Source organism: Bos grunniens, chromosome 4 (assembly GCF_055505025.1).
Source record: "Bos grunniens cultivar Pamir isolate PY7600 chromosome 4, Bosgru_T2T1.0, whole genome shotgun sequence".
Classification (NCBI taxonomy): domain Eukaryota; kingdom Metazoa; phylum Chordata; class Mammalia; order Artiodactyla; family Bovidae; genus Bos; species Bos grunniens.
The window spans coordinates 49820965-49832058 of NC_141168.1; the positions used below are offsets into that span (position 1 = coordinate 49820965).

Consider the following 11094-nt stretch of genomic DNA (forward strand, 5'->3'; position numbering starts at 1 on the left):
CCATCTTTAAAATGGGGATAATAATAGCAATTATGACTTAGAGTTGGTCATGAGTTTAAATGAGTTAAAGAAGCTGATAAGCACAGTGCCTGGCATGTTGTGAACATTATGCAAGTACTGGTTAGATACAAATACGCAGGTGAAGACTAAAACTGGGCCAGAGACAGAAAGGATTTTCAGACTGAGAAGATGAGAAGAGCAAAAGCAAGAGAGAACCAGGGGAGGTTTGAGGAATGCAAGGGGAACAGAAAATAAACAGGTTTGGTTGTGACGTTACCAAACCGAACTTGGCTCTGCTTGCCTTCCATGCAACAAAGCCAGTTTACAGACACTAGGTTGCGGTAGAGGAAGGCACAGCATTTATTTGCAGAGTCAAGCAAGGCGTACAAGGAGCCCATGTTCAAAAGACCCATACTCCCCGGTGGTTTTCAGGGAAGAGATTTTAAAGGCAAATCTGCGGTAAGGGCTGCGGGTTGTATGACTTTCTTCTGACTGGTCGGTGTTGCAGGAATCTCAGTCATCAGCCTTCTAGTTCCAAACAGCGTGAGGTCTCCATGCCTCTGCTCAGCTTGAAGTTACCATCCTCCCCATGGGTGGGGGCCTTAGTTCCTTAAAGAACACAAAGATATGGATCAGGTTGTTATGTATATCTCTTGAGGAGGAACTATTTATTGCCACCCTATTTTTGTTGTTGTTGATAGCTATTCCTCTGTTTCTGTATTCTTTCACTTCCCTAGTTAATAACTGTTTAGATCTTGCCTTTGGAACTTAGGGAGGGCCTTCCAAGAAACAGGGGACATGGAAAGGTTTTTGTACCCAGGAGGGCCCCGCAGGTCCTATTGAGTTTTAGTCTTACGAAGTCAAGTGTCATAGAAGATGGGGCTGAAGAGGTGCTGAGGGGCCTGAGCATTGGGACTTTTTCTGTAGGCAGGGGAGCACAGTTTGAGCTGTGCTTCAGAAAGATCAGTGTTGTCCATGTAAGACAGGTAGGAGTATCAAAGATGGGAGCCAGGAATGCACAGGAGAGGGATGCTGCAGACCTTAGTGGAGTTCAAAGACAACCATCCTCGGACAGTGCCAGAGAACACAGAGAGAAAGGGCCACTGCACGAGGGGGCATGGAGGTCCAACACGCCTGGGACTTGATAGGTGGGAACTGGGTGGCAAGGTGGGTGGAGCAGGTGTGGATAGGGAAAAGACATAATAAAATTTCTTTAAAAAGCAACTGTGGTACATATACACAATGGAGTATTACTCAGCCATTAAAAAGAATACATTTGAATCAGTTCTAATGAGGTGGATGAAACTGGAGTCTATTATACAGAGTGAAGTAAGCCAGAAAGAAAAACACCAATACAGTATACTAACACATATATATGGAGTTTAGAAAGATGGTAACAATAATCCTGTATCTGAGATAGCAAAAGAGACACTGATGTATAGAACAGTCTTTTGGACTCTGTGGGAGAGGGAGAGGGTGGGATGATTTGGGAGAATGGCATTGAAACATGTATAATATCATATATGAAACAAGTTGCCAGTCCAGGTTCGATGCACGGTACTGGATGCTTGGGGCTGGTGCACTGGGATGACCCAGAGGGATGGTATGGGGAGGGAGGAGGGAGGAGGGCTCAGGATGGGGAACACATGTATACCTGTGGCGGATTCATTTTGATATATGGCAAAACCAATACAATATTGTAAAGTTAAAAAATAAAATAAAAAAGAAGACCCAGAGGAATCAGGGAAGTTGTGATAAAAAAAATAATAAATAAATAAACATGTTTATCAAAGGGGAAAAAAGAAAATTGGAAGGGATAAATTAATATTACAGGAGTAACAGATATAAAGTACATAAAATAAATAAATAAACAAGGATTTGCTGTCTAGCACAGGGTAGTGTAACCAATAACTTGTGATAACCTATAATGGAAAAAAAATCTGAAAATATATGATTCACTTTGCTGCACATCTGGAACTAAAGCAATATTTATATCAACTATACTTCAATTTTAAAAATTATTAATTTACTACTTCTGATTAAATAATTGATTTCTCAAGACCCCTCAGTGGTTGTGAAAATCTTCAGAAGTGTTTTCCCACACTGTAAAAGTCTCACCCATCACATATTTTCTAATTGCAAGTGGATTTAATAAACTATGAGAAAAATTGGGAGGTCACCATCTAAAGCAGTCAGTCAAATTTGGCTTGAATATTTGTAAGACACCTGATACATTATGTAATAAACCTCTAAAAAAAAAAGGAACTTGGAAGTGGGTGTTAAGATGCTACCTATGAATATTGTCACCCAGATTTCTCTCCAAGTCCTAAACAAGAACAGCTGTACTGAAGAAGTTTTAATCAGGAGACTGAGAAGGGACCCAGGTAGTGGGAGAGCAAAGGCAGATTGGGCAGAAGGATTGAAAGTGGAAAACTGGGGAGAAGAGAGCAAGGTCTAGGATAAACCTAGGCTAGAAGTGCAGAAAGGAAAGTGGGACTATGTCGTCTTCTAAGATACCAGCCTTTTTTATGTCTCTAGTGTATTACCAAGTGAAATACAGACTTCTAATAAACAATGGACAATATGATAATAATTTTTGTTAAAAAGAAATAATAGGTATTCCTAGTCATAGGAAAAGATAAAAGGATATATACTTAATTTTAGCAGTAGTGAAATTATAGATGATTAAAATTTTTTGCCCTTTGTTTCCTTTTTCTGCATGTACATACATTAGTTTTATAGGATAAATATTAAATAATAGTGTCTATAAACAAGGAGAAAGAAAGGGATAAAGGAACTATCCCTGCCATAAAGAACTTAAAAAATTTATGTACACACACACAATTTATGCTATTGTTTTGTGACACTTTGAACATATACTCTAATAAAAACAGATGTGCAAACGATCTTTTGGCAAGCAACACGTTCAAAGACTGGGGGCTGCCTGCAGCTGATTACATTGCCAGTGTGTCAGAACCAGGGTTTTAAGTTCAAAATGCTTGCTAACAGAAATCATTACAATACACAGGCTAGGTTGGAGGGAAATACGGGCCTAAAATTTGGATACATTTAAAAGAAAATGTTTCAATGTGTTTATATTCCAACTCAGCCTCAAAGAGGTAACCTTTCAACTTAAGAGTAATTTTGGACAACAGTTCTTGAAATTGTCTTGTATATAAAACCCAATTGGTTGTGACTATTGGAAAATATGTTACTTTTTTTCTTGTAGCCAGAATATGTAGCAAATGAGAGTTCTCTAAGTGATTTGGCAAGAAATTAATCTTTAGATTGTTTTAATATGGGATCTGAATTGTTTTGCTTTTTCCCCCACTTTCTTTGATTCTTGTTAAAGGTAGACTGAAAATATTTCCTTCATGGAAGGTTTGAAGATTAAGTCCTCCCTGCCTCTGGAAAAGAAGCATTTGATGGGTCTTTGCTGTCTCAAGGGAATTGGGAGTTTATACGAAAAAGTGGAGTGACTTGTCAATGTAGTTTGTAGATAAGGACTTTTCCTGAGTCAGAAAGGTGTTCCGTAGGGCCACAGGAATAAAGAGGTCAGTGGGTCTGGGACGATGAGGAAAGGGACCTTTCTCCTTGTCAGTGTTCTGGGAGTTGGCAGGTTTCCAGAAGGAATGGCTAGAGAAACAGGACCATAGGTCTAAGCTTTTCCCAAATATGGCTTTGAAGGGAACAAACAAAAGGGGTCAGTAATCTTCCCAGGGACAACCAGAATGACCAGGTTATTTAAAACTATCTCCTATTCCTCCCCACTTCTAAGCCTTGACCCTGCTTTAGATCCTGGAGCCTATAAATACCCCTGACTTGGAAAGGAAACCCCAAGAACATTTAAAGTTACATTTCCAATAGATCCTGGCAGGATGTAGACTTGGATTTGAAATTAGATAACATCAAAGATAATATATTTCTTGGACATCTGAGTTTGAGGACTGAGTACAATATTGAATAAAGGGATGATCCAGTGATTTCCTCTTTGCATTGTGCACACTGTTTATGAAGATTTAGAATGACACAAATGTAGTATACCTGCTCAGTTCCCATTTTGGATGGAGGCACTCATTCTCTCAGCTTCCAGGAGGGGTGGCTGCTACAGGATCATAGCTGTGATTCTTTCTGGGAATTGCCCTCTGCCAAAGGAAGCAGCCTTGCCCTCTGCTCAGAGGTAGCCTGAGTCTAAAGATGAATCCATGCAGGGACACAAAGATGCTCCTTGATACCTCAATTTGTGGTAATTCTGAAGGGCCATTTCAACTCCAGAGCTCCAAGTGGGATCAGCTGAGGCCTCTGTCACAGAGGTATCACAGTTCAACTCCTCCCATGGCCCAAGCCTGCTACCCTCACCTCCCTACAAATGTTCTCAAGTTCGTTCCCCAGTGAACTTACTGCATGCAAATCTCTGTCTCAGATTCTGAAGGTGTCTCCAGGAAACCTGACTTGCTACAACAAACTACTCTAGTCCTTTCCCATTAAACAAATACAGTAATTTTAGCTTTTCCCAAAGACAGATACTTCTAACAACCAGACATCTCATTCTTTGTATTTATTAAAGAGTAAATTTTGATACAAATTTTTCTTCAATGAGAAGAATTCTTAAGTTGTCTTAAGAAATAAGAAACGGGACAAAAGTAAAAATTGTCCAGGACTTCCTTCTCTTATGGACACATGCCAGAACTGTTTTCTGGAAGCTCATTTTTAGCATATATTAGTTGCCATTGACAAAAATGCCAAATACCAAAGAAATGTAATAAGACATATGAGCTAATAAAATGTTGATTTATAATGTTTTTAAATCTCCCTATAGTTTAAAAAGGATCATGTTTTCATTAATTGTTCTTAGAGATCAGTATGGAACTCTCCTGTTACTCCAGCCAGTATGAAGCCAATCTCATCCACTATTGAGCTGATTAAGGAAAACATGGGGAAGTGGAAGAAGCGTAGTAAGCACTTACTATGTAGCTAAATGGTCATTCTGTTCTTTATTTCCCCAATGCCTTCTTACTTGGAGAGATTACTCCAATAAGAGAATAAATTGTTTTTTATTAGATAATCAATGGCCTTATCCCTTGATTGAAGAGGGTTATGATAAGTGAAACACAGATCTTTAAAAAGAGTATCTTGTCATCAGGTTGTAAGCAATGAGCATGAATGTTGGCAGGTTTCTGAACTTTATGAATAAAATCTTTGAAGTGTAAGAACTATTTTATTGGATTCTCCCAGTTTTTTGTTTTTGTTTTTTAAAGATTCTCCCTCCCTGTTACTCTTCCCATTTACCCCTTAGGAAGCAAGCAGGCCTACTTGAAATAATCATCTAAATATTCATTTTTTGTTGTAGCCAAGCTGAGTTGGACATGTGTTTCCAAGGAGTAATGCCAACAAAACTAATTTTTAATGACTTGAACTATCAACCAGTCAAAAGAATGAAAGCAAGTTGATCGAGTTTTCATTCTCGGGTTCACCTTTTAAAATTACTTCTTATTTAGAGTAACTGAATCTGTAGCCTGAAACCACACTGATATGCTCCCTGTGCTGCTGCTGCTGCTGCTAAATTGCTTCAGTCGTGTCCGACTCTGTGCAATCCCATAGATGGCAGCCCACCAGGCTTCCCCATCCCTGGGATTCTCCAGGCAAGAACACTGGAGTGGGTTGCCATTTCCTTCTCCAATGCATCAAAGTGAAAAGTGAAAGTGAAGTCTCTCAGTCGTGTCTGACTCTTTGCGACCCCATGGACTGCAGCCTACCCTGTGCTACCACTAGCTATTTATACATGGCTTATAAATAATGAAATAAAGCCACTTTATCATTAGCTGGTTTATGTCCAAGAGCCTCAGTTACTCTTCTCTTATTCCACTTTATATTGTTAGTATTGCTTATCCTTTGCCCACTACATTTCATGGTCTCCAGTTCACAGGAAATCAATCATCTGTGAAGGAGGTGGAATACTCTAGAAAAAACTGAAAAATTGGGAATTCTGGGCTCTGATGCTGATTTGGATGCATCACTTTACTAGCTCTCAGTTTGTGTTCTCATCTGTAAAGCAAAAGTATTGCCAGGCTCTTTTTTTTTCTGGCACTAACATTATGCAGGCTTAATACATTTTAGAAATGCATCAGTCTATGGTTTATAGTTAAATTCTTAAGGGTGAAAATGGAAAGTGATTTTTTTTTTTTTTTTTTTTGAGCCACATCATAGTGATGATTATACTGAGAGGTCCTGAGACCAATCCCTAGGTTTTGAAGATTCACTTGCAGGAGTCACAGGACTCAATATGGAGTTGTACTCAGGTCTGTGATTTATTATAGTAATAGGAAACCAAACTCAATTGGCAAGAGAAAAGGCACACGGGTAAGTCCAGGGAAACCAGGTGTATGCGTCCAAGGAGTCACGTGACTTCCCCCAAGGAGGCACACAGGATGCGCCTAATTCCCTTGCAACAGGTGTGACCATACGTGTAAAATGTTGTCAGTCAGGGAAACCTGGTAGAGACTCAGTGCCCAGGGTTTTTACTGGAGGATTTTCACAGAGGCAACCACAAATTCCAGCCTCCCAGAGGGAAGGCAGGTGTTCAGCCTAAACTGTATGGTCTGTACAAACAGTTTAAATATAGTGAACCCCTCTTAGTTAATGATGGTGAAACTGCTGTTAGACTGAATGTGTCCTCCCCCAAATTCATCTGTTGAAACCTAATGCCCAATCGATGGTATTTGGAGGGCAGGCCTTTGAGAAGTGCTTAGGTCATGAGGGTAGAGCCCTCTTGAATAGAACCAATGCTTCTATAAAAGTGGTCCAAGAAAGATTACTTGCCCCTAGGGAAGACACCCATCTAGGAAGCAGCTGATCCCATGATCCTAGAACTGTGAGAAATGACTGTTGTTTATAAGCCACCTAGTCTCTGGCATTTTGTAATAGAAGCCCAAACAAGACAGGAACCCTTCTGAAATCTTAAGTTCCGAGACCCCAGACAAGGGTCAGCCTTGTAGGCAGGCCTTTCAAAAGGGCACCAGTCAGACCTGCTATCTTAACTATTTTCTGCATGGTTATACAGTATGTTCATTTCTTAAGTGACTCTTGGATATAGCCCTTGTATATTACCTGAGTTATGCAAAAAACGGTATTAAGTAAAATAATATTTTTACAAATATGTTTAATTTTTTCCATTAGTAAGTTAAAATTTTCATTTAAGAAAACTTGAAAAATATAAAAAGAAGAAAAATATAGTAGCAATTTCTGAACATCATTTCTAAGGATAATTACTTCTAGATAACCACCTTCCAAATATTTTGAACATGATTATCTCAGTGCCTATTTAAATTATATTGTTCTTCTCATTTTTATCTTACAATATAGAAAATTTGCATATTATTTCAAAACATCTTGCAGACATGGTTTATAATGATTATTCCATTGTATCATAATTTACATAATCAGTGCCCCTTTGCCATTTTTGAGTATCATAAATAATGAACTTCTTCATGCACAAAGCTCTTTCTGAATTAAGAATAATTCCTCTGGATGAATTCTCAGAACTGATTCATTATGCCAAAGGTTATAAACTTTTAAAAGACTTTTATTATCCCTTGCCAGATGACTCTCCAAGAATTGTAAAATTTGGGCATCTACTAACCGAGTATTTCTCTAAAATGAAATGATGCTTTCATTTGTTTTTCTTTCAGTGTATTTGTGGTATGTTTTTCCCTTTCATTTTTTCCCCCCACTGACTCCCTATATTTTCTACTTACCTTACTACTAGGGCATTCCTTTGGGCAAATGCCCAGCATTTATAAATCTCCTCTTTAAAAAAGCAAAAATGTTAGCTAGGAATCTTCATCATGCATTATCACAGTCTAACTCATTTGTTTCCTGAGCAAATAGGACACAAGTTCTTCAGGTTTTGACTGACAGGCAGGGAAGAGGAAGAAAGAGAAGAAAGAGTCTGGAATACTGAGATACTCTTCTGTAAGGGGGTTGGATGATCCACGGGATGGTGCAGTGGGCCCTGAGTAAGTGTGAGGCTGAAAAATGGGTTATGGGTTCTGAAATACAACAGTTAGAAAGATAACAAAAGATCCAGCATAACCTTTATTGCTGTCTTGCTCCAGAACAGATCTGACTCTAAGAAGCACCAGGAAGTTGTGCAGTTAAAAGAAACTAGGTTTGTGTTGCATTGCATGCTAAGTCACTTCAGTTGTCTCTGACTCTTTCTGACCCTATAGACTATAGTCCATCAGGCTCCTCTGTCCTTGGGATTCTCCAGGGAAGAATACTGGAGTGGGTTACCATGCCCTCCTCCAGGGGATCTTCCCAACCCAGGGATCAAACCCATGTCTCATGTCTCCTGCATTGGCAGGTGGATTTATTTTACCACTAGTGGCACCTGGAAACCCACAGGTTTGTGTTAGATAGGTTAAATTGGAGTTCTCAGGCCAGTGTTGGCTAACTGGGAGCTCTTGAGCAAGTCACTTCATCTCCAGCCCTCAGTTCCCTTTCTGGTAAAAGGAGATAATAGAATTCAGCAAACCTCCCTTGTGAAGCAGCTCTAGGAATTGTGTTCAAATTCAGTAATTAATGTTTGTGGAATCACTTGTGCGTACCGGGTCCATGGGGTGCATGGCAATGACAGGAGAGAATGTCCTTTAGGAACAAGGCCAACTGTGTCTTAATATTTGCTCTGGTTTGTTTTTTTGTTTTGTCAAAAACTCATGTATTCAAATTAACAAAACATAAACCTCCTAATAAATGAACAATAGTGAAGTTTAATCAGATAGTGTGCTTCAGGATAGTACATGTGTATATGTGTGTGTTTAAATGTCACCACAATTCTAAAATTTGTATGTAAACAATTTAGAAAATACAGAAAATTATAAAAAAAAAATCTCATCTCCAAAGTCAGTCATCATTAATAATTACTAACTTCCTTACAGTATTTTTTCTATTCAATTTTTAAATCATTGGTTTGTTTTTTGACAACATAATGAAACAAAAATAGTATTTTATTTTAGATTCATACAGAGCTTGTTAAATCTTGTCTCTGCCACCTCCTAGCTATGCCATTTTAGCAAAGTTACTTAATTTCTCTGAGCCTCACTTTCCTATTCTTAAAATGAAGACAGTGATACCTATTTTCCAAGTCAGGATTCATTAAAAATAGCATGCATAAAGAATTAAAGTGCATACATGGGCTTTTCTGGCTATCCCAGTGATTAGGACTCTGCGCTTCCACTGCAAGGGGCATCGGTTTGATTCCTGGTTGGGGAACTAAGATCCCACATGCCACATGGCAAGGTCAAAGAAACAAAGACAAAAAAGAAAAAGAACTAAAGTGCACACACATCAATTTGCAGAAACTGTCATGTGCATGAACCTATATACCATACCCAGTTCAAATTATTTATAGTGTGGCAAATAAATTTTATATGTAATAGATAATGAAGTTTATATCCATCAACTAACAAATGTGCACATGGGGATGCTTTCCTAGCAACGATAGTTCTGTTGTAAATATTTAATAAAACAATAAAGTCTGGCAGGGCCATCTCCATGTTGAATTGCTGGAGGTCAGAGGCTCGGTTATCTGCACATAAAGGGGAGGCAGTGTAATTATAAAAGACTTCACCTGTCTTTTATTGCTAAGGGCATATTGGAAACATCAATTTTATTTGGATAAGATTTATTCCCTGATTTCTTCCAAGAGGATTAAAGGATATGGGAATTTTAGTACAACTTAAGATCAGAGGCAAAATAGTTGAACAGAACCATTCCTCTGATTGCTCGGCATTTGTTGAGCATCTTCTACGTGCTTGGAGCTCTTGATAGAGTACAGAAGGAACCAAGGTAAATGAGACTGCTCTCTCCTCAGGAGAACTCCCAAGGTGGGAAAGCGTTTCTCAAACTATTGGCTGAAGACCCTTTGTGTAGAATCACCCAAGGGACTTCTAAAAAATGAAAAAAGGAAGATTGCTCATCCCCTGCCTGGAGGCCTCTCCTAATGCAGCACGTCTGGGAGTCTCCCCTAGTCCCCATTTCTCTGGTTGATGGGCATACATGCTGGGGTTTGAGAGCTTGCAGAGGGGAAGCAGACTTAGCAACTGTTGTGGTGTTCCAGTGTAGTCATCGATTGGGCAGAAGGTGGGAGATCAGAAGTGGGGACTTTGGAACCAGCAGATCTGCATTCAGTTGCTGACTGACTAGGAGCTTGATGGAGATTTCCCATCTCTCTAAGCCTCAGTCTATTATTGGTTGTTGTTGTTCAGTTGCTAAGTCATGTCTGACTCTCTGTAACCCCATGGACAGCAGCCTGCCCCTCACTATCTCCCAGAGTTTGCCCAAGTTCATGTCATGTTCATTATGGTGCAATAGTTCTACTGCTGCCTACCCAGAGTAGTATTGTGTTAAATTCTTACCTTCTGTAGGAAAATGCTTAATGTGCTGTCTCATTTGTAGGAGGTGCTTAAGCAGTGGTAGCCATCACTGTCACCTGCCCAGGAGGCAAATGCCATCACACCATAACCCTAGTCTGCTTTGGCACCAACTGGATCCCAGAGGCACAACACAGCCATTCAGGGGCCAAGATCATCTGAAGCTTTAACAAAAATCCTGCTTCTGGAGTCTGGCCATTAACCTACAACAGCTAAAGGTTGAATTAACTGAGACCTGATTAGGAAAAAAGAGGTCTTGCTCTCTTTCCTTCCCTCTTTTCCTGCCTCCCCTCCCTGCTCTCTCCCCATTCCTACTCAGTGGAAATGATGTTTCACCCCCAGAACACTGCAGTGGCAGAAACCTGTTACCAGTTTTCAGATCGTCAAATGGCAGATGGATGCAGCCTACAGCCTCTCCCTCCATCCAAGATGTCTTCATCTGTCCCCCCAGGACCCCAGCAAAATGCTCTTGGCAAACACAGGAGGAAAGGATAAAAATTAAGTATAAGGTGCTGCATTTGTAGGGCCCTTTATGGCTTTGGATATGTAATGATGGTTTAATGGCAGTCAAGAGACAGGTAATTAGGAGCAATCCGCTCTGATCACCCTTGTACACAGCCCCAGATATCTCCTCAACACTCCCGAAACCTTGTTTGCTTTCTCC

At 39.7% G+C, this 11094-nt stretch overlaps 1 long non-coding RNA gene across 1 annotated transcript; it reads right to left on the reverse strand.

Annotated features, from left to right (window-relative positions):
• Nucleotides 1–336: 336 nt before the first annotated feature.
• LOC147374088 (uncharacterized) lies at nt 337–4193 on the reverse strand. The gene is made up of 2 exons (XR_015163186.1): nt 4045–4193; nt 337–609 (listed from the first exon to the last, which is right to left on the reverse strand). It is a non-coding gene; the product is annotated as an uncharacterized LOC147374088 (long non-coding RNA).
• Nucleotides 4194–11094: the final 6901 nt, after the last annotated feature.